Source organism: Camellia sinensis, chromosome 11 (assembly GCF_055761805.1).
Source record: "Camellia sinensis isolate YWXY chromosome 11, ASM5576180v1, whole genome shotgun sequence".
NCBI lineage: Eukaryota > Viridiplantae > Streptophyta > Magnoliopsida > Ericales > Theaceae > Camellia > Camellia sinensis.
The window spans coordinates 30,959,109-30,984,118 of record NC_138971.1 but is presented as its reverse complement, the minus strand read 5'-3'; the positions used below and the strand labels follow the sequence as shown (position 1 = coordinate 30,984,118).

The 25,010-nt window shown below is 34.0% G+C and overlaps 1 long non-coding RNA gene across 7 annotated transcripts; it reads left to right on the top strand.

The window, feature by feature from the left end:
- Window positions 1-20,143: 20,143 nt before the first annotated feature.
- LOC114312606 (uncharacterized) lies at window positions 20,144-24,683 on the top strand. 7 transcript variants are annotated; one of them, XR_014343693.1, is made up of 8 exons: window positions 20,144-20,657; window positions 21,663-21,808; window positions 22,045-22,245; window positions 22,386-22,467; window positions 22,550-22,679; window positions 22,752-22,876; window positions 23,009-23,084; window positions 24,227-24,683. It is a non-coding gene; the product is annotated as an uncharacterized LOC114312606 (long non-coding RNA). The 7 variants fall into 7 exon arrangements; XR_014343690.1 differs by having other exon boundaries at window positions 20,160-20,657; window positions 21,615-21,808; XR_014343695.1 differs by having other exon boundaries at window positions 20,202-20,657; window positions 22,752-22,880.
- Window positions 24,684-25,010: the final 327 nt, after the last annotated feature.

Sequence of the window (25,010 nt, the reverse complement as noted above, 5' to 3'; positions counted from 1 at the left end):
GGGGAGTGGTTTAATGTGTTTATGTTAAGAGGAAGAGAAAGCCCTAATTTTGATAATTTGACCCAACAAACTAAAAAGGGGTAAAGTTGATTAAAGATTGTGTTTTGATAGTTTGAGTTGTGATTATTGTGTTGTTAGTATAAAGGATGAATAAATTATGGTATTGGGAATTTATTTGGATAATCATGTTAAGTTAAGCTGGGTTATGGCTTGGAATTCATTAATGAGATTTTGTTAAAATGTGAAAATTGGTTTTGGAAAGAAAAGGATTTGGGCATGTAAATTTGGAAAATGAAAGAGTTGATTTTGAAAAGAGAAAGAAAGCACGGCGTATTGAAAATTGTTGGACTAAAAGTCAAGGGAGTATCAGATTATCATATTACGTGTATTTAAATACTTCTGCTTAGAGGTTTTGTCCTTGGTCATCGATGGAGGATGACATTGTCATTTTGAATAGATTATGTGTATGTAGTACACTTCGAATTATCTGTATTGGTTGAATAGATTATGTGTATGTAGTATACTCGAATTATCTTTGTTTGTTAAATTATATAAGGGTGGAAATGTGCACGAGCTAAGAACAAGAGGTACCATTACCTTCCAGCTAGCACCTGGAGAATTGGCTGTGCCGAGAATGTGGGGTGCCAGTACCTTCAAGCTAGTGCCTAGAGAACTTGGCAAAGGTACCACTACCTTCCAGCCGGTGACTGGTAAATTGGCATGAGCATTGGAAAGGTGTATCCTTGACTTACCGTGCTTGAGGCAGGTAGAGCATTGTTGGGTTTCTCGTTATTATCTTAGCTCTATTTATGTGTTTCATGCAGAGTGATGAATATTCTGTGAAGGATGTCACTTGTCTTATATGGTTATGTAAGGAGTATTTTATATGCATCATTTTTATGTTCATTTGGGATACTTCTATTCGGAAATCGTAATTTGGAATTGTGTGTGAGTTCAGTGATCTCGAAAAATAATTAGATTTCATGTGTTTATTTTTCAAATATCTATTATCACTTGGGAAATGTAAAATAAAGAGGTAATAAGAAGAAAGAAAAGTGAACGGTTTCGTGATTGTGGGATAACTGAATGATTTTGAGAAAAGTACCTATGTATGTATATCTTTTGGTATAAACAGGCACTTATATATATGGTATGACTTAAAGCATTCATAATCATAGCTATCTGTAAGTTGTTATTATTTAGGATCATGTTAGGATCCATGATCCCTACTGGACTTTATGTTCATCCCATGTTACTAATCCTTTTTCAGGTGAATATCGAGAAGTGTTTCAAGATCAAGGATCTTCATTATCCGTTGGCCACGGGGCCTTTTATTTGTTGGTTGAATGTGGTTGTTGTAAAAAGGGTTGAACCTTTTCTTTTTAGGTAATGATGTAAGCCTGCAGGCAATTCATTTAATTATAGCCCATGTTGCATTCATTATGTATTCGGATGAGAGAACTTTTACTTAATTGTCCTTATTAATGTATTGAAGTTCCATACTGCAAAACCTAAGTGATTCGTGATTCGGACCAGAATTAATTGCAACAAATCCCAAACAATTAAAACTAACAATCTAAATCATCTAGCATGTATAAAAGTGATTTAGATTGTTGTTTCAAAATCAATAAATCGACACAACTGATTTTTACGTGAAAAACCACAATTGGATTACCTCCAATTGTAATTAAAAAATCACAGGCGAAACGCCACTAATCAATCCACTTTGAAAAAAAGAAAGAATAAAAATTTACCAAAACAAATTATCCAAACTCTATCAATTTGTCTTCAACAATCTATATCTCTTTCACCACTCCGTCTTGGAATTGATCAACTTGATGTCAAATCCATAACATCCATGTTGAATTAACAACCCCGCACAGCTTCGAACTCTTTCAAATACTCCACGCTTGAATCTCCGGAATCCACCGAAGAAAAACTCCTCTTGTATTGATAAAATGAAACTGACAACCCTTTTATTTAACTCTCTTGATCCATGAACAAACTCATAAAGAAATCAAAGGAAAACACCAGCAAATGACCTCTAGAAGAAAACCCTAACCCAAAAAGAGTATGTAAAAGTCGTACCTTAGATTAGGAGCAAACTGCAGATTTATAGTAGTTAGAAACGCAATCCCCGCTCAAGCGCGGGAATGGCCGCTCAAGCGATGTCACTAAAATGTGTGTTCCTAACCAATATCTACGCTTGAGCACTGGAAAGTACGCTCAAGCGTAAAAACACACCTCCCAGTACTTTTGCAGACAAGCCAAATTATTGAGAGTCTGAGATTTCCGCTCGAGCGCAGATTTTCCTGCTCAAGCAAGAAGACCAAAACACGAGGAAAAAATATAACTCGACTAAACCAAGTTTGTTCGCGAAATTGGCAACAAGTAGGGACCTAACAATCTCCCCCTTTGTCAATTCCCAAACAAAACTTTCTAACAATTTGTCCTAATAAACACACGCACAAGACACACTACCTAACAAAGACAAATGCTACAAAGGAAACAAGCCTAACTAGATAGGAACACCATCAACAAGCCACCTATCAACCGAAAAACTAGAACACTGGAAATAGGTTATTTAACACAAGCAAATAGATATAGAGATAAGACAATATATGTATCAAAGCAATAAACCAATATCCATATCTATGTCAAAAATAGCCAAAAGTTAGTATCCAAAACAAATCTACTCCCCATTTTTGTCCAAGAAACAAATCAACAAGAAGCAAGAGCAAGAGAAACAGGCCAAAAAAAACTGTCCAAGAAAAAAAATGCAAAACTGTCCAAGAGAAGGAAAAAAAAACACTATCCAAGTAGCAACAAAATCACTGATCCAAGCGGGAGAGGAGGGGGCTACTGCATCTGAAGCATAGTTATAATATAAGCAAGCTGAAGAGTAGTCTATTTGGCAGACTACTCAGGATGTCCAAGGCAGCAGAATTAAGGTTCTTTGAATTAAAGGTATGCTCATATCAATACCTAATGCGTATAAAACCTATAGCATACCTAAATTTATATAACAAAAGACAGCACGTCAATACATTATTATATCCTTGAAACAAATTTATTGTCAATTATACTATGTTTTGCATATTATTTTTACTCCCTATTTAGGTTTTAATATTTAATGAGTTAATTATTTAAAATTCCTATTTACAAATGTTATGGTAGCTCATATCCTATTTAAGATTTTTTAAACTGATAAGTTCTATTTAGTAAACCTGATAATGTTATCAATTTTTTCCAATTTTTAAAACTAAGAACATTATCAATTTTGCATAGTAATGGTTCAGATAATTATTTCACTAACTAATAAAAAAACAGAGCATGAGATTAAATGTTTTTACCCTTTTACTTATTAGTTTGATTTAACTATCCAATAAAACCAAGAACATTAATAGTTTTTTTTTTTTTTCAATTTTAAAACTAAGAACATTATAAATTTTTTCATTTTTCAAGTTTTTTTTTTTTTTTTTTAGTTATGCACAAAAAAAAAATCAGTTTTTTCATTTTTTTCAAAAAAAAAAAAGAAAACATTAGTTTTTTTTGCACATAATTTTTTTTTTTTTTAGTTTTTTCAATTTGAAAATTGATATTTTAAAGTTTTAAAAATCAAAATAAATGTCAAATTGTCATGTTCCTTTATAGATAACTATAAATGGTAAACAATCATTGTTTGAAAGATAATTCCGACTATTAAAAAATTAATAGAACTTAAAGGTCCGAAAAATCTTAGCTACAACTTAATAGAGTATAAGTTCATAAATAAGGACTTGTGTGTAAATGTTCCATATTTAATTTACAATTTTTTTTCTCAATTAGTTTGAAAAGTTTAAACTTTTAACGGGTGTAAGTTGGCATAAAGGGGTGAACAGCGAATATACCGACCGGCCCAAACCGACCGAACCGAACCAATCCGTCGTATTTTGGACGAATGCGTGATGACGAGCGGACGGTTGCGGATTGATTTTTTCCAATCCGCCTAGTTTTAGATGGATGGCGGATTTGAGGTTCCTTTGGCTGCAACCAAACTGCCAAACCGCGAACACTCCTAGTAATTTGTAAAACTTTGTGTTTTCAATTTGTTTAGATATTCTATTTGTGTTTTCAATTGAAAAAGAGTTTAAATATTCTGTTGAAAAAGAGTTTTCAACTTGAATATATTTTTTGAATTGAAAAAAATAAATGTATTATTTATCTATATTTTTTGGTTTTTAAATTTAACTCTAAAAATAATAAATAAAAAAGATGATATATACTGGTTGGTTTTTGTTTTTAAAAACAGATATAGATGTAACAATACAGAGGCATACAATCTCTACTACTGCTCTATTCATGGTTTTGGTAGTTTGATTTGTTTTTATATTTTAAGAACCACAGATTGTAATACTTTATGTGGATGAGGCATGCTGTGATTTTAATATGTGGATGAGTCATGCAATGATTGTAATATTCTAAAATTTTAAACTTTTTTTCTTTGAATGAGGCATGCAGTGATTATAATACTTTTTTAACCCATTGACTGTAATGCTTTTTTTTTCTTTTTCTTTTTTTTTTTTTTTTTTTTTTTTTTTTGAGGAAGTGCATAAGTTGAATTATGTTAAAAATTTATAAAATTTTAATCCGCCAAACCGATCCGCATCCATCGGCCAATCCACATCCGCCGGATTGATAGACGGATGCGGATTGCTTTTCTTCAATTCGCCAATCTGGCAGATGGATGGCGAATTGGAGGTTTCGTGGCCGCAACCAACCCGTGCCTCATATTCAATATCATATAAGTAGAAATTAGTCAAATAGGTAGACAAAAATAAAAGAAAACTTTGATTAATAAGTTAATGAAAATTTCTAACAATACTAATTAATTCAAAATTGTTAAAGAAATTTAAGTATTCGTATATAGTATGTATCACATATCTCTTATTGTATGTGTCATAAAATATATATTAAACTTCAGATTTATATATTGATGATGATATGTATTGATGTTCCTCTACAAATATCAAACTGTAAAATATATGTAGTGAATCGTAAGATGCAGAAAACATTAAAAACACAAATATATATATATATATATATAAAAGATAGATCTCCTTTATTTGATGTGGAGTTGAATCTAAAATGAGAAAAGAGTATGATAGAGAAAAGAAAAGATTAAACATAAACATGAAAAAGTAGATACCTTTAGAAATGTCCCACCAAGATTTCCTTATCAGCACTTCCAACCAATTGTTTCCAATGCTCTCTTGATCTTCCTTAATTTTCCTAACAGATTCGTAAACAGAGAAATGGCAAAAGGCTTTCTCAATCATCTTTAAAGTGAGTATATCCCCCAAACTAGATGGTATTTCCTTGAGATTTTTACATGATTCCAACAATAAATGTTGAAGGCTTGGAAAGTGAATAGAGCAGGTGATCCATTGCTCAACCCTAAGGTTCTTCAGTTTCAAGAATTTGAGTTGAGGAAACCCCCATCAGTTGTTGCCCATTGATGTCCCCAGACAGCATTATTCTCTAATTTGAGAAGCTCAAGGTTGGGTAACAACATCTTGAGGAGTGACATCTCCTCCCATTTTATCCCTATATATTTCAAGGTTAGCCTTTTAATATTTGCAGGAAACTTGACCTCTCCGAGAGTAGTTTGGTATTTGGGGAAAATATTGTTGTGTATCTTCAAAGTCTCAAGGTTTCTAAAAAATTCTAGATTAGGAAACCTCAAATTCCCTGAATTTGACAGAAAATTTCCATAAAATCCTAGCTTTGTAAGATAAGGAGTCCTTGCCAATATATCCTGAACAGGTCCACAAGGGTTTAAGTTTGCAATGGTTTGTAGGTTTTCTAATACAGGGGGATGGTTGTGATCCATTACTGATTCTTCAGAACATAAAGACACGGAAAATTTTGCTCCTCCTTTAACATAAAGATGCCTCAGGCTTGGAATCTTCCAAACATTAGGTGGCAGAATAATCTCAGGCCAATGTGTAAAAATAATGAGTGTTTCTAGGTTTGAGAGATAGGATATTGTTAGGTTTTTATTCTTGGCAATCCCGTTTGACAAAACCCCTCTCAGTTGTAATTTTGTTCAACTTTTATTTCAAAAAGGCTATGAGTTTTTAGATGCAAATCCAACCCGAATTACGCCTTGCAGAGATGTTTCAGAAGTTAATTGAAGTAAATTCTTTCTTGTTTGCCACTTGGCTAACTACAAAAGTACTGGAAGTTTGAATTTTACGCTCGAGCAAACTTTCCTACGCTCGAGCGAGGTCCGCTCGAGCGGCCATTTCTGTGCTCGAGCGGAGATCGCGGATCAATTTTCTATAAATATGTGGTTTCATCCGTTTTTAGGGTTACAACTTCCAGATCTTCTTCTTGGGTATTAGGGTTTTCATCTAGGGCTTCTTTGCTTGTTTCCTTTGATATCTGTGAGAGATTAATTATAAATTGAGTGGATTTTATCAAAGGGTTTGTTTGTTTTATTTATTCAATACAAAAGAGAGAGTTGTTCTTCGGTGGATTCCGAGGAATTTGGGCCTGAAGCTTTGGTGGATTCTGGAGTGGCTCATCGTCGTGGATTCGACATCGGTGTTGTGGATTCAACATTGGGAAAGACGATTCTGAGGTGAAGACCGTGGTGGAAGAGGCATATAGGGGTCGGTTCAATTCGGACGTAGATTCGCTAGTTAATTGAGAGTGCACTTGTGTAATTCCTTTTGTTTGCTTAGTGGATTGTTTTGTGGCTTTTGCCTGTGGTTTTTTTTTTTTTTAATCACAATTGGAGGCGCTCCAATTGTGTTTTTACCATGTTAAAATGGTTGTGTCGATTTTTTTTGATTGTTTGATTGAGATTGTTATTTATTGCTTAAAATTGACACATAATCACAAATCAATATCTAGGGGATTTCCAGATTTTTCAGATATTGATGACGGTAATTCATAGCAACCTTTCGAATTAATTGCCAAATACCTCAAATTAACAAGTTGTGTTATTTTGCTTGCAAAGAAGGCATCCTTGTACCACAAGTCTAACACTCCAAGAAGTTTGAAGGCCCAACAAATAAACTAGCAGACATCACAAAACTGATTGTTTACAAAATCAATTTCTTCTTCAGAATTTTTTTCAAAACAAAAGAATGATTGAACAACTGCTGGGGAATAAGACTCAAATGTAACATAGTCACATTTTCTAAAAAGCCATAAAGGACGCACAAGTTACATTGGTCATTCAAAAAGTCAAAACGGATGCAAAGGTGACATTGCTTTTTTAAAAAGTCAGAATGGATGCATAGGTGACATTGGTTCTTTGTTCTGTAATTACTTGAAGAAAAAGGATAAGCATCATTGTAATTGTGAATCCACTATAGAAAATTAATTTCTCTGGCTTTCTTCAAGCATAAATCACGCAAAAGATCATGCATACTGCATGCTTTAATTTGACCATCAAACCTTTTTTGAGCAACAATTACTAGACTTCTCTAAATTAGATCCATTAAGTAATCCTCTGCTACTTCCTCCAAGCTTCTCTTCCCAATGTTTTGTACAAATCCCTTGGCTGACCATAACCAAATTAATTTCTACACCGAAATTTCTTGGTCTTCGGGAAATGCTCCTAAATAGAGAAAGCATGGTTTCAAGTGACAAGGCAAGTGATTGTAACTCAGTCCTAGTGTGTCCAAGTATTGGTTTTGATCACTAACAATGTATAAGCTAACACTTTGGGCAACTTGTTTCCACCACTCTTGTGTCTTTTTGTTCTTTACAAGAAGTCCTGCTATAACAACAATTGCAAGTCGAAGCCCTTGACATTTTTTCGTTATTTGCTTTCCAATTTCAATCAGTTTTGAAGGGCAACTTTCATCCTGAAACACCTTTCGTTGAAATAATTCCCAACTTTCTTCTTCAGTTAGAAAATGCAGACAATGAATATGGCTATCAGGTGACGCATGCATGGGCCGACTAGTAAACATAACCCTACTTCCATTTTTGTCATTTGGTAAATACATTTTAAGATCGACCCAGACACCAATGTCCCATATATCATCAATGACGATGAGATATCTCTTTCCCTTCAATTTTTTATACAACATTTCGCCTAACATTTCATTGCTCATGTGTTTATCTTCATCAGTAAGGACATTAAAATGTAAAATGTCCAACAACGTTTCTCTTTTTTTGGGTACTTGAGAAACGTAGCTCCATGCACGAATATGAAAGTGGTGAATGATATAAGGATCATTGTATAGTTTTTTGGCTAGAGTTGTCTTACCGAGTCCAAGCATCCCAACAATTGACACAAAGTCTGGATGCTTATTCCCTCCAGCAAGTTGCTCTTTTATAGCCAATGCCCCGCTGTCAAAGCCCACTATAATTGTTGCCTCGACCATGGTTCTATTTTCCATAGATGATGCCTCTCATTTGCAATCAAACTGTTCTCTCACTGTGTATTAGCTGCTTTAGTTTCTTCAAGACAGAATCCATAGCAGAATTGGTGATTGAGCAGAGAATCTTAAAATGGGTTAGTGGTGTCGATCCAGAAAAAAGAAAAGAAAGAAAGCAGATCATTCATAGTGAAGAAGCAGGAGCAGCTGGCCTCTTAATTTTGGATCCAAAAGGAAACATTGAAAGCAGAATTGTGAAGCCAAAAGTAAAGAGAAAACAAAAGCGCTTTGCTTCTACTATGCTGAGAAACTCAGACCTTGAAAACTAAAAGTAGCAGAATGAAACCACCTTCTAATCAATCCATTTGAGTGATCTATTCGGCCGTAAGAATCAATTTTTGTTATTTTCGTAAATTTTAAATTGTGCCATGTCATTGAAAGAAAAATTATAGGGTTATTTAGATTAATAGTCAGTGTATTTTATTTCTTGTGTCATTTAATATCTACACTTTCTATTGACTCAATTTTGATTTTTAATTTTAGAATTTGTATTGATTTGATCAAATTGACAAAGTCATTAGAGTTTTTATACAAAAAATAATCATTGAGTTGGATGATGTTAACTAATTAAATTGATCGAGTTTCAATTTTGTCCCTAAAAATATGACACCTACCGCTCATGTGCGCAATTTTTATAAAATAATGCTAACAATTGCAATCAATTGGACAAAATTAAAAATTCATAATCAAAATATATTCAATTGAAATTAGATAAACCAAAATGATACAAAAACCAAAATATAGAGACTATCGATATAATTTTTCTGAAATTATAATATAAATTTGTTCATGGCACCAACCTCTACCATATGCCCGACTTTGGAGTTAACTAGGCTATATAATTGACATATTTGTTGTAATCTATTGGGAATATTTTTTATTTTATTTCTGAAAATCACTATCAATGTTAGGCTCCATTTGGATTGTGAGATGACAAAATAAAATAAATTATTGGAGTATCTCACCTAAGTTAAAAAATAAATAAAGAGTATTGCCATTCAAATCCAAACATTAAATCCACTTTTTAAACTCAAAGATGTGCCAACCGATTAGAATACGCAAAGCAACTCTTCATTTTCTGTCTTCTTTAATTATCAACCAATCATATCACTTACATATCATTGAGGTCTAGAAGGTGGGCTTGTATATCATTTTTCATAAATAAATGTCTGCGTTTTTCTCACACTCTTGTTTGGATAGATAATGATTAAAAGATGATACATGTGTGGTTTTATTTTATTTGTTTTGTATTTATAGGGATAGTTTAGGTATTATAAACTTTTTGTAAAGAGGGTGGCTCTAAATGCACCCCAATATTTTGGGAAATTCTATTTCTAATCACCAATTCTTCTCACTGTACACACTAAATGAATTTTTTTAATTACATTTTTATCCTAAAATAAAAATACCAAAATACCCTTTGTCTTCCATATCTAAGAGCTTAATTTACAAACCACCCAAAAATTTCTAACCCTAACTAGTCGCCGCACCACCGTCAGCCTCCTCCCTTGACCACCTCAACCATTCTCTGTTATCTCTGTCACCTCGTGATGGCCTATCTCCACAGCCTCTACCATTGCGATCTTTGCCATCACGATTACTTCTTCCATCACTAACACTATCATTAGTGTCACCCCAACACACTCTCTCTTCTTCTTCTTCGTCGCGTTTCTCTCACTCTTTTCTTGTGCAACTCGCATCTCTCTTTCTCTCTCTCTCTCTCTCTCTCTCTCTCTCTCTCTCTCTCTCTCTCTCTCTCTCTCCTTCTGCAACTCAAGGAAGAACGATGAGTGGAAGAAAGGTGCAAACCCAAGATATAGGATTTTCAGAGAAGAAAATAAGAAGAAGAAGAAGAAGGAGATGGGAAGAAAGGTTGTCGCAGCGATGGCGGGGATGTGGTAGCGTCGATAGTGAAAGGAAGAAGGGGGTGGAAAAGGGTTTGGGAGTGAGGCAGGTAGAGTGAAGAGGAGATTTGTCGGAAAAGGTGACAGGGATGGGCTACGGCAGTAGCTAGGGTGGTGGTAGCAACAACAGCTAATTAGGGTTAGTATTGGAATGATGAAGAAGAGGGTATTTCTCATATAATGAGTTATGTAGTGAGTAAAATATATTTTTTCAAATTCATTAAGTGTGTGAACTGAAATATGATGTGCATAGAGATAAAAGAGTGTATGGAAATAGAATTTCTTCAATATTTTGGTTAAACACCCCATTTTTCTAATTTTTTTAACACAATTTTGTCCCCTAACTAAATGACCACAATGGCCAAAACCCTAACCCCAACCAATCACATCGTTTCTGTCAGCAACCCAACTTTGGCAACCCTTTCTCAACTTCTCTCATCACGCCCCACCCTCATCATCGTCTAGCGCCACCACCAGACCTTCCCCCACTGTCACCGTCACTACCATCAACGATAGCCCCTCGCCCTCCTCTATAACTTCACCACCTCCAACCATCCTCTACAACTTCTTCTTCATCATCATCATATCCTTCTTCTTCATTGCGTATACAAAGTTTCGAACCTCAGACCATAAAGAGATGACATCTAGGCATCAGGCCAACGCTAACCGCAAGCCCTTGGGATTCACCAGCTCTTCTTATGGCTTCAAAAGTTAACTATGCTAGAATATTTTCAATCTTTCACTTTTTCTTTCATAAAAAATTTGATAAAAATATGTTAAAAAATTTATTTCCAATTATTTCATCAAATCAAGAGTTTTTTTTTTTTTTTTTCAAATTAGTAAGTCATCAAATTCTTCACTAAATTTGAATTAGATGAAAAATTAAAGAGATAAAAGCATTAAGGCTGAATTCATCAAACACCTTGTAGCCAACAACAGCAACCCTCATCACACCTCTACTGCCGCCCCATTCTGTCCTCTCAATCCACAAAGTCAAAAATCAAACCCAAATAAACAAATAAATAAATAAACCAAGCCAAATACCATAAATCAATGACTAGGTTGCGGTGGTGGGAGTTTGTTGCGGCAATTCATCAAACACCTTGTAGCCCATTTACCACAGCTACTCTTGAGAATTAGAGAGACATGAGTCCCAAACATCAAGAACCAGATATTGAGCATTGAGGGGGGAAATTTTTGAAAGAAACAATTGGTTTCCAGGAAAAGAAAGTGAGTTCTTTGGGGTCAGAAGCCAACAAACTGGGATTTTCTGCAGGACAACTGGTGATGACAAAGAACCTCGACTTGAAATGGGTTAATGATGTTGAAAAAAAAAAAAAAAATTGAAAATTTGATCTTTCGGAGTGAAGTGGCAAATATGAAAGAATTAACATCTGAAACATCTTTGCAAGGCACAATTCGAGTTGGATTCGCATCTAAAAACTCATAGCCTCACTGAAATAAAAGAACAAATAAAATTACAATTGAAAGGAGTTTTGTCAAACGAGATTGCCAAGAATAAAAACGTAATAATCTCCCCCTTTGGCAATGCCGAGACAAAACACACCTAACAAATAAAATCCTAAACACCCCAACCCATTACAACCAATAAAAGCAAACTTCTTTCTCAATGTCATGATCTGCGAAATACCTATTAGTGCCACAATCTCCAAAACAACTATTAGTGCCACAAGAGTATATGAAAAAGCAATAGACATATGACAAGATTATCTTGAAGCATGAGATGGAAATATGAACAGATATAAATTGGAGATTTAAGAACATGTAGCATGATAACATGAAAACTAAGATACATGAACCTGATAGGTGCACCCGACACATGGCATGAATACATGAAATCCTAAGACGCAAGCACCTGACAACATTTCTCCCCCTTTTTGTCACGAATTGACAAAGGAAGCTCAAACAACAAAAGCAAGATCAAAAACCACACAAGCAAGGACAAAATGATGGAAAAATTAATAACTTGCGAGAAGTAAGCAATAAACAAGCAAAGGATAGCAACACACAAACAAACTAATGCCAAACTCCCTTACCAAACCAATCCAAGATGAACCAAACTCGCCCTCACTAAAAGCAACCATAAACACTGAAAACAGTGAACAAGAAGAAAAAGACAAAAACAAAATATGGTGAAGCAAGCAAGGAATTTCATATTTGTATCTTAAAACCACACAAGATTGTCCAAGAAACACAATTACTTGAAAACATAATGTGCACAGCCTGTAGAAGATTCCTCATGAAAGAAAGTGATGCATTATGTGAAAAGCATAGATCCCATGATAAAAGTGTGTGTGCGACTCTTGGAGTTTGACAAACACTATATTCAAATCCTAGTAGTGATCTGAAAGCTGGACCTCCGGCAAGAGATTCTAAGCACAACTAAGGAAAGTCAAACCACTAGGAATCAAGGGGTATTTGTTGAGTAAAAGCGGAGGCTCCCCCTCAATCAATAAATCATTTTTCTTTTTCTTTTTCTTTTTTTCTCTTTTCTTTTGCACATTTTTCTTTTCTTTCCTTTCTTTTGCACATTTTTTTTTTCTTTTGCACACTCATTGGTGGCTGACACGCTCAAGAGTATAGAAACCGAACCAGAGAAGCATAGAGACAATAAGGATAGCCTGGTTGGTGACTCTGAGGTAGCCTTTTCCTCATGCCTTAACTACGAAGAACTGAGGGGAAAGCCGTGGAGATGTAAAAAGATAGAAGGTGGTTAAGAGGCTCAACATCACCCATGATATGCTAGTATAGGTCAATTCCTCTAGAAAAGCAAAAGATACAATGCCAGAAGTCCATAGAGAAAAATGATCACTAAGGCGGACGACTCTGATATTTGCTAATCCAAGAGTGTGTACAGAATGAGACATACTAATCAAAGAACACACACTCCAAAATGAGTAATGACCATAGAAAGCACACACATATTGACATGTAATGGGTATTCTCATCAATTCCAATATGCCAAGGACTTTTCAAAAATTTCAAGCTTGCAAAATCATACTAAAAAAATCTTTTTGAATTTTTTTTTTTTAAAAAAACAAAGCAAGACAGAAAACAAACAGGCACTTATTAAATGACTCAAAAAGAAGAAAAAAACACACAGAAACCCAAAAACTAAAACGAATAAATAAATTAACACAAGTCAAGTTTTCTCACCCAAACCGCTGTAGTATGAACAAAGTTGTGAAAATTGCGGTTCTTAGGTGGTGCCTTGACATTGTGGTTCCCTTCAACTTCATTGGGAACTCGTCTCGACTTGGTGTCCAACTTCCTATTCCTAGGTCTAGATAAACAAAACCTCTATTCATGTTTGGTCTCAAACAAATCAAAATAACGAGGTCTAACATGACCCTTTACCTCATTACCACCAATAAAGTGTCTCATAACCCATGAGATGTTGGAATTTCTTCCATCTCTATGAGACACTCTCCCATGCAACTCATAACAATAAGGGCAAATATGACCATACATACCACAATGATGATAAATAAATACAGAGTGTACCTACTTTTCTTTGGCCTTACCAACTCTAGGAAGTTTGAGAAGTCCATCCTTATGTTGAATATTTTGTTCTCCCTTTCCTTGAGTTCTTGTATCATGAGATGTAGATGCACACGATTTTTGCTCTTTGTTATCACCAAAGCCAATGTCACTCTTGTCAGAACACATTTGTTGAGACCCAATAATATTGTCCAAAGTCTTTGATTCTTTGTTCCAAAGACCAATTGTAGCCATAGCACACTTGAGCTCTTCTTCTTTCTTGATCTTTAGTTCTTTCAAAGAAACTTGAGATATCTCGAGAGATTTAATCTTTTCTTCATACATTGCATAGATTTGTTGTGGCTCATTCCTCTCTGTCTCACAAGTCAAGAGTTTTGCACAAAGAGCTTGTCGATCACTAGAAATCTTAATGGCATCATTCCTAGCCTCAGAAATCTCTTTCTTTAATTTGACATTCTCACTTCCATAGGCTTTGAGTTTGATAGTGAATTTGTCATTCAATTTAGATAAGTTAAGAGATTTCTTATACAACTTTTCATAAGCTTGCTCAAGCTCTTCATCATCACTCCCCGAGGATTCATCATCAGTGATATTCTCAACCAGGCTTTTTGGATACTCTATTCGTCCATCAGTTTCGGAAGCCACCATGAAAGCAAGGAATTGTTCATGCCCCTCTTCGACTTGTGCTTCGTTGTCACTTTCATCACTATCAAACTCTGATTCATCATCCCACGTGATAGCGAAGGCTTTCTTCTTCCTTAAACGAGTAGGGCATTCTTGAGCAAAGTGGCCAAATCCTTGGCATTCATAGCATTGGACTCTTTCAGGGTTCCCTTGTATTTTTCCTTTTTTCTTCTGGGTTATAGAATTAATTTTGAATTTATATTTGCCTTGTATGAGCATTACTAAAAGCAATATCATTTTTTGGTTTCTTTTTGAAATTTCTATGTGCCTCATACATTTGGAGATTTCCAACCAAGTGATCCAGCTTGAGGTTATCAACATCTTGAGCCTCCTTAATAGCCGTAACTTTTGGTTGGAACCGATCGGGCAAGGATCTCAGAATTTTTCCCACAACCTTGAATTCTAGTATTTTTTTCACCTATATTGAAGCTGGAATTTACAATGTCACTCAACTTCGCATGAAATTCATCAAAAGTCTCACTATTTTTCATTGAAAGGTTTTCAAAACTAGACGTGAGCCTTTGAAGTTTTGAGCGTTTAACCGAAGGAGTGCCCTCATGAATAGTTTGTAAGATATCCCAAGCCTCTTTTACGACTTCACAATTGCAAATTTGGCTAAACTCTTCAAGTGTGACGGCGCAAAAGAGAGAATTGATAGCTTTACTATTCCAACTACTATTTTGGTAATCAGTTGGCTCCCACTTATCAATTGGTTTAGGGAAAGTTACTCCATCAACAGTAATCGTTGGTTCAATCCACCCCTATATGACAGATTGCCAAACTTTTTCATCAATAGATTTTAAAATGATCTCATCCGAGCTTTCCAAAAAGAATAATTAGATCCGTCAAGTAGGGGTGGTCGAATCATAGAATTTCCCTGACGAATTGAATCCATTATCACAAATCAAACAGGATCTCACTCTAAAAGATTTAAAAAAAAAAAATAGAGCGACCTGCTCTGATACTAATTGAAAAATTTAGAAATCCTTTAGATATTGATTTGTGATTATGTATCAATTTTAAGCAGTAAATAACAATCCCAATCAAACAATCAAGACAAATCGACACAATGATTTTACGTGGAAAAACCACAATTGAAGCGCCTTCAATTGTGATAAAAAAAACCACGAGCAAAAGCCACAAAACAATCCACTGAGAAGACATAAAGGAATTACACAAGTGTACTCTCAATTACCTAGCGAATCCACGCTCAAATCGAACCGACCCCTATGTGCCTCTTGTAACCCCGTCTTCACCTCAGAATTGTCTTGTACAATGTTGAATCCACAACGCCAATGTCGAATCCACGACGATGAGCCACTCCAGAATCCACCAAAGCTTCAGGCCCAAATTCCACAGAATCCACCGAAGAACAACTCTCTCTTTTGTATTGAAAGAAACAAACAATCCTTTGATGTATACTTTTCAAACCATGAGTTAAACTCAAATAAATATCAAAGAAACTAGCAAAGAAGCTCCAGATATAAACCCTAATATCCAAGAAGAAGATCTAGAAGTCGTAACCCTAAAAACGGATGAAACCACATATTTATAGAAAACTGATCCGCGATCTCCGCTCGAGCGCAAGAATGGCCGCTCGAGCGGACCTCGCTCGAGCGCAGGAAAGTTCGTTCGAGCGTAAAATCCCAACTTTCAGTACTTTTGCACACAGGTCAAACTTCTAAAACCAAACGTTCTCTGCTCGAGCACACAAATGGCCGCTCGAGAGGACAAGCAACTTCGAATGCAGATTTGCATTTTGCTTTGGGGGGCGCTGCCCCTAGACCCCGACATAGTCAACAAAGTGGCAAACATGAAAGAATTAGCTTCTAAAACATCTCTGCAAGGCACAATTCGGGTTGGATTCGCATCTAAAAACTCATAGCCTCGCTGAAATAAAAGAACGAATAAAATTATAACTGAAAGGAGTTTTGTCAAATGAGATTACTAAGAATAAAAACCTAACAAAATTCATTAAATACTGTGTAGCCAACAACCGCAACCCTCATCACACCTACACTGCCACCCCATTCTCCCCTCTCAATCTACAAAGGCAAAAATCAAACCCAACCAAACAAACAAACAAACAAATAAAAAAGAAATAAATAAACCAAGCCAAATACCATAAATCAATGACTGGGTTGCGGTGCTGGGAGTTTGTTGCGACAATTCATTAAACACCTTGCAGCCAATTTACCACAGTTGCTCTTGAGAATTGGAGAGACATGAGTCCCAAACATCAAGAACCAGATATTGAGCATTGAGGGGGAAAATTTTGAAAGAAACAACAGGTTTCCAGGAAAAAAAGTGAGTTCTTTGGGGTCAGAAGCCAACAAACTGGGATTTTTTGCGGGACAACTGGTGATGACAAAGAACCTTTACTTGAAATGGGTTAATGATGCTGAAACCCCCCCTCCAAAAAAAAAAAAAAAAAAAAAGGAAAAACTGATCTTTCAGAGTGAAGAAGCAAAATGAGCAACTGGCTTCTTGAACATTGAAAGCAGAATTGCAAGGCCAAAAGTAAAGAGAAACAAAAGTGCGAGATCCCAAATACCCCCAATAACGTGGTAAGGATGTAGAGTGGCACATAAAGTAAAATTTTGCACTTACATTTTACATTTTTGTGAATGCAATTGTGGAGATTTTAAATATTTTCCTTCCTCATGTTCAAATGTGTTTAAGAGAATTCTAAGCGACCATTTTTTTTTTTTTTTTTTTTTTTGTCTTTTGGTGTCTTATTTTTTAAAATTATGTCAAAATTTTTTATTTTTTTAATCCATCCTATCAAGACGAATCTAAAAGGATAAAAAATATATTCAAAAAACCTTTAAAAAGCCAAAACAGTTTTCATATAAAAGGTGAGAAAAAAATTAAGTATTTTTGCTATTAAGTATTTTCCACAGAATTGTTGGTCCCATATAGTTTTGGGTCAATGATACAACTGAATACTAACTTCAGTTTTATAGGCTGAAATCTCGAGGTATTCATTTCATCATTCAATATCATTTCTCAAATCTCTGTATAAAACGTTTATCTCAAATCATATGTGATCTCAATTTTTACTCACACGATTTTCAACCTACTATCAATGTCCTATTGAAATTAATCTAGGGGATAAGCTAGCTAAAATTATTAAAAGAAATAGTAGACTACTCAAAGTTTTACGCCCAATTAGTCTCCTCAGGGTGGACTCAATATGATTTGAGACTTAAAACAATAATTTTAAATAAGGTATAATTTTTTTTATATAGAATTTTAAAATTTATTTTTTCAATTTTTTAGGTGAAAATTATTATTAAATATTTAAATTTAATTTTTATACATTTTTTTTTTATGACCGGATGTCTGGACCAATTTACGCACATCTCGACTAATCCCGAGACTCACACAAAGAACCCCCTCCTCATGGATCTGGCAAATCTCAGGCAGAGTCAGTGGTCGTAGCCCCAAGGAGCGGATAGTTTTTATTAGGAGTTGAACCTGAAACCTAGAAGGATCACACCCTAGTCCCCAAGTTGCCCCCAATAGACCAACCTCTTAGGGTTAATTTTTATACATATTTAGAGATCTAATTGATATTTTAAGGATAGTTGAAAGAGTAAAATGAAATTTCAAATGAAGTTTCAGTGTCATCAACAGCTTATGTTTAATTATAGACGACAGTTGATAACAAGGTAACATTAATCCCAAATCAAATAGTTCAGGTGTGAAATAGATGTTATTAAAAGACTATGAATTAAATTGATTTTTAAATAATAGTTTGAAGGCAAAATAAAAAAATTTCGATTTAATTTTACTTCTCAATCGGCTTAAACTTGGTATCATTTTTATTATTTTTGTAAATTGTTAAACTTTGTCATGTACTTTTAGTATTAAAAAAATTTAAAAATACAGAATTTAAAGCAAAATGTTATGAATCATAAAAATTATTTTAAATTTTACTTCGAAAGTATGTGTGTGGTATAAATTTAAAGTTAATGGGATGTAGGCCACCGTCATAATAAATGTAAATTATTGATTCCTTTTTTTTAAAAAAAAATAATTTTCTAAGTATTTTTTTTCTAAATTTCGAACATTGCTGAAATTAAAATATAAATGTGGTCATGGCGCTACCTATGGAGTATTATTGTTTTGAGTATGACTTACAAGTTGCATTTTTTGCTTATTATGAAAAGACGTAAAGAAAAATAAAAAGATGATGTGACCTAAATAAGCTAATAAGGTGGTGTTTGGCAAGTGGGTTGGGGCTAAAATAGCCACAAAAGACAAAACAGGCTATTTTAGCCACAACAAACAAAACATCACATCCAACCTATAATCATTACACTCTTCTCTCACAAAAAAAAGCCAAAAAGCCAAAAAGCCAAAAAGCCCTTCCCAAACCAAGCTTTTTAGCCCAGACTAAAATAGCTAAAAAAGCCAAAAAGCCAAAAAGCCAACCCACTTCCCAAACGGAGGCTAAGTAGCTTATTTATTAAGCAGTATCTCAACTTTTTCTTCTTTGAATTTTCACTTCTTATTCGCATATACTAGCAATAAACTCGTGCTACGCACAGTAAAAATTTTGTATTTTTTTAAATATAAAATATTAAAAATAAAAATAACTCATTGTATTTATTTGAATGTTATAAAAAATTTCTATTAGAACAAAAATAGTTTAATAATTTTAAACTAACTATTAAAATTTAATTGTTAAAAGAATGTCAAATTTCATTGACGATCTATATTGGTTAGATGAATTGGAACATTAACTAACTTTTAATATCTCTAACAAAAAAATAGTTTAAAAGTGTGGCGGTGATCTATTGTATGAAATAATATCTTGAGCGATAAGCAAGTTTTGCATGGTGTGAAAAAAAAATGTTTGTGACTGTGTACCAATTAGGGTTTTAGATCGGAGAAAAAAGAAAATGAAGAAAAAAAAATTAATCTCTCCTTTTGAATTTTTATAAGAGATAATAGATTTGGGCAAATTAAGAAAGTTTCTGTAACTTTCCTTTTGAAAAGCATAAATCATAGGATGTTATTAATTTTTATAATTATTAATTTAGTGTGTTAACCAATAATATTTTTTAAAATTATTTTTTAATTCAAAAATTCACAAATTTAAGTGGAAGTATTGGAGCTCTAACAAGATTTCTCATAAAAAAGCCAACTTTAACTACTTAAAAAAATTACTAATAAATAAATAAAATAAAATATAATTAAATTTCAATCACATTCTCTTTTTGTATTTTTAAATTTTTACCTAAATTTATAATCCAAACAAAATTTTAAGATTTTTATACAAACATAAAAATAAAATATAACAATAAATTTCTGAACATATTTGTGCCTTTGTTTGGGAACTTGGTTTGGGGCTAAAATAGCCACAAAAAACAAAATAGGCTATTTTAGCCACAAAAAACAAAACATCAAATCCAACCCATAATCATTACAATCCTCTCTCACAAAAAAAGCCAAAAAAGTCAAAAAGTCAAAAAACTCTTCCCAAACCAGGTTAAAATAGCCCAGACTAAAATAACCAAAAAGCCAAAAAGCCAACCCACTTCCCAAACGGAGGCATCATATATTTCAATAAGCATATGAATTAAGCAACAGTTTACCAAAAATTGGAAGGGAAGAAAAAAGGGAGAGAATAGTGCTATAAATGATTGGTTTGATTCGGGTTCAAGGCACCAAGAAGACTTTCCCATATCAAAAATTGATTTTCTGTGTTTCTCTCTCTCTCTCTCTCTCTCTCGATTGCTCTCTCTCTCATGATCTCCTAGCGCTCTCTCTCTCTCGATTGCTCTTAATCTCGCATCCTCTCTCTGTGTTCTCTCAATCGATCATTCCTTCAATTAATCAATCAATCCATCGAATGGTGGAGGAGAGTTTCAAATACGTGATTCTAATCGGTGACATCTCCACTATGAGTATCTTTCAATTAATCTATTGATTTTCTACTACACGCTGTTTTTGCTTTGTTAACCTCGATTCAGTTCGTTCTCTCTCTCTCTCTCTCCATCGGCATCTGTGAACCTGTGAACGAAGATCAATCGAAAACGACGCCATCAATCACCTCCTTCTCGTCCATTCCGATCTCTCATCTCTCATTCACCAGGTAACTAATTCGTACTTCTAGAGAGAGAAATGAGATAGCAAATTCATATTTGATCAAACATTGGTTTGGAGGAAATCGAACCCCTTAGATTTGTCTGAAATTGTTGTGTTTTGTTGCTTTGTTTCTGCATTGATTCACTGACAAGATCTAGGATTGTATTTTTTATTTTTTTATTTTTTTATTTCATTGATTCATTGATAAGATAGCAATTATTTTTTATTTTTTATTATTTTTTTAATTTCTCTGCATTCTCCATTCCATTTCTAGGTCTGTCTACCTTGATTTTGCTTGGTTGCTTCTTATTTGTTATTGTAGTGTAGTGTGAATTTTTGTGTGTATGCTCATCTTTTGTTATATGATTTCAATTTGTGTTACTGTTAGCTACATATTACTTTGAATCAATTTTTCCAAACTTTCGTTGAGAACTCATGCCTGCAGAAATCAGCAAGGCCAAGCAAAATTCAGAGAATGTATATAGAGCCTTGATTTAGGGCCATCCTTTGAATTAACGACTTCTTAGTTTGTCCTCTATTGGCTACTACCACCTTTAGAATGAATGCTCATGTTAGCATCCTAACAGTGAATTGGAATGAGCATTCATTCTATTTAACTTTCTATTTCATTTTCACTCTCATTGCATTTCATCATACCAAACATAAATGTGAGAATAAACAAAAAATAAACAAATAATCTAAATATGCCAAAATGACATCGTAACCAAATGGAGGGTTTCACCGTTCTTTGACTATAAACTTATATACCTGTGTGCGTTTAATTAGGCCTAAATACCTTTTGGGAGACGCTATTTCCTGTTTTGACTTTTGCCAATTCTAACAGCATGACTTTCACGAGATTTTGTTACTATTACCAGACATGCAAAGTTAGTCGTTTATGTTGACATTTCTTTTTTTTGCTTTCTGTTATGGAAATATATTGTGCTTTCTTTTGTGTTTGAAGATATTACTTACAATTATCTTCATTTGGACCGGTACCTCTCCTGCAAAGTCATCATCAGTATTATTTGTTACTCTTTCTCAAGCCTGGAGGATGGCAATATCCAATTTGGGCCAGTAGAAGGTACTTTGCTGCAAATGTCAATTTGAAACTGGGATTAATATGATTCTAGCTCAGAAAGGAACCTCACCTCCAAGGTTACCATAATTTTTTTTAATTTTTTTTTTTGTTGGGTTTCTTGCCTATGTTTAACTCCCACAACAGTTGTTTCTACTGCCTTGATTTTCTTTTCATCTGGCGATAAAGTTTAACTGGTTTGGGCCATTTGGCTCTTGTAGCTTAAATTCTTAGATTTACTTTTGGTTGGGTAGCAGGCGGTATAAAACTCTTCAAACCAACTATTTATTTTCTTCATTCTATAACGTATGTCTAGGTCGTCGCTCATAAATTTTCATAATCCTTGTGGAATGATTCAACATTTCCAATTGACAAGGCTGTGTTGGCTTGGCTTTCAATAATTGCATATCGAAACAAGGACAAAAAACCTGGGGAGAAATTGGTGTCCGTCTCTAATGTTGTAAAGGAGCACTGGGCCTCTTATGGAAGAAACTTCTTTTCCAGATATGATTATGAAGTAAGCTTTAGTGTATGATGTATTTTGAATTGTTTTGAAGTATTCTGAAACTTTGTTATTTATTTGAAACTTGAAAGTCTAAACTGGAATTTTTGCATTGCTTGAGAGGTACAATATTCTGACACTAACTCTGTATTCAGGAATGTGAATCTGAAGGAGCAAACAAAATGATAGATTATCTTAGAGATTTGGTTTCTAAGAGCAAGTCAGGTGATAAGTATGGTAAGTTTGAAGTCAAATTTTGTAAATCTATCTCAACCTTTCATTTTATATTTTTAAAAGCTAATGAGGGAATCTGTTGTAGGAAGTTATGTCCTTCAATTTGCAGGGAACTGGTTCAACTGGTGCTACTGTTAGATTGTACATTGAACAGTTTGAGCCCGATGTCTCTAAACATGACATGGACGCCCAAACTACACTAAAACCTTTAATAGGTTAGTTCATTTGTCATTTTGATAAGCTTACTTATGTCATTATATTTAATGTCTACTTGGTCGTGGTGTTAGATCTAGCGCTGTCTGTATCAAAGCTGATGGACTTCACTGGAAGGGAGAAGCCTACAGTTATCACATAAATCTGAGTGTCTGATGTTAATCTCACACAATGAAGCTTCATTAGTAATCATGTAAAAGTAGGTTGGGCATCCCATCTTTTCTCCTGTATGTTTCTAATATTTATATATATTTTTTGTTTGGTGTTGATTGCATATCTTAAGCTCATGGTTTATTAGTAATGAATTTTTCTCAATTTTTGTATATAATAGTTCATCAATTTCATGTGTGTATTCAACGTTTTGTATAATCCAGTTTCGATTATGCTACTTTGTACGGCCTCACAAGGTATGCCATTCACTTTCTCTCCCAATCGATCAATTTCTCTGTCTCTCGATCATTTTTTCCCAAAAACTTCGAAATCATCATTTGATTTAAAGTCTATTCTCGAAGACGACATATGCTAGTTTAACTAGTCATAGGATTTGCTTTCACTTCGAATCAGAGCAGAGGTTTTGCTAGTTACAGTTGCTATCATGACTTAATGGTCATGCATGATTTTCAGTGGATTGTGTGGTTCAATGATAGAAGTGATGAGCATAGTATTTCAGGTTTTTTCACAACTAAATTAATAGTTGAGTTGTTTCAATTATGCCTCATCCAAATAGCTGCAATATCATATTCTAACTTTTGGCTACCCAAAATTGGGTCTAACCAGCCATCCAACTAATGGAGGATATACCTAATGGCATATCCTATGACTAGTTAGAAGGAGAAAAATAAAATTTGGCACACCCACACACCATCTAGTGGTCAGAAATGGTTGGCCCTATAGCTTATCCCATTATTTACCTCATCCTAACTTAAACATTGAATAATATATATTCCTATCAGAGAAATTTAATCTTGGAATTATCATATATTATTTTAAGGATTAATTATCCCATCCCTCTATTCTTATTCAGATTAAATAAACACTCTAAAGAAGATAAATATAACAAAGAAAATGCTAATAGCAGCCCTTTGGCTTGTAAATAACAATAAAAAATGTATAAATAATGTGTAAAAATTATATTGAAATTTTAACTTTGTTGGCCTTTTCTTCTTCTAAAAGCATGACCCTATAGGCGTGGACATTGATTTTTCTGTGCAAATTTTCCCATGCTTTTAGCATTATTGAGAGAATAAACTATGGCACTTCTTTATCAGTCTCAGCTTTGAAAATGATTTCAGGTCAGAATGGTTACAAAGATAATTAAGATTACAAGGAAATGATACTAACTGATTATCTGTCACCATTTCATGAACAACTATTTTTTCTCTTTAACTCTAATGATATGTCATACATCTTTGCACCCAAATCTTTTCCTTCTAGTTTTGAAAACTCTCTAATTTTTTCCAAGTAGTTCAAGTAGCTCCAACTCCAAGAAAGTACATAAATGGTTGAGATATGCTGGTCTCAAAATGGCTTGTTGTTGTGTTATCTGCAGCAAGTGAAGATGGTGATGATGATGATGATAATTCAGTGACTGAGACTTGAGATGTTGACACCATGTTGTTTGATAAACAAGAAAGCTGATTGTTACAGCTAAGTGATGAGTGTTGCACTGCCAACAGCTGTGAAGGATGGTGATCATAATCATCTCTGGGCACTATTGGATCCCAAAACTTGTACTTGGACAGTTCTTTCATAGTGTAGATCAAGTGAATTAAAACTCTGGATAAATGCATAATCAGATGGCAAAAATTTGCCATCTTTCATAGTGTAGATCATGTCGATAAATGAATCTTATGATTTGGATATTTTTTTTGATTTGTATGTCTGAGGTTGTTATCAGCTTGATATGATAGAAGTTGAGGATGAAAGTTAGTATGTAGGTTGTTTGGTGTATGGATATTGGATTTTTTTGCTTACTTCATAATTGTTGCTTTTGCTTGGTTTGTTAACAGTTGCATTTTATAAGTTATTGTCTACATACTGTTAGGCAATGTTATATTCCTGTATATATATATATATATATATTATATATTAAAAATAATCTTCTACGGCATATAAAATTATTTCATGAGAAGTGTGATGATTTATGACATGCAAGAAAATGCCGTAAAAGATTATATACGGCATACAAAATATGTCATAAATATATTAAAAATGACATTCTACGTCATACAAAATTATGTCGTGAAAAGTGATGATTTATGACATGCAAGAAAATGCCGTAAAATATTATATACGGCATACAAAGTATGTCATAAATATATTAAAAATGACAT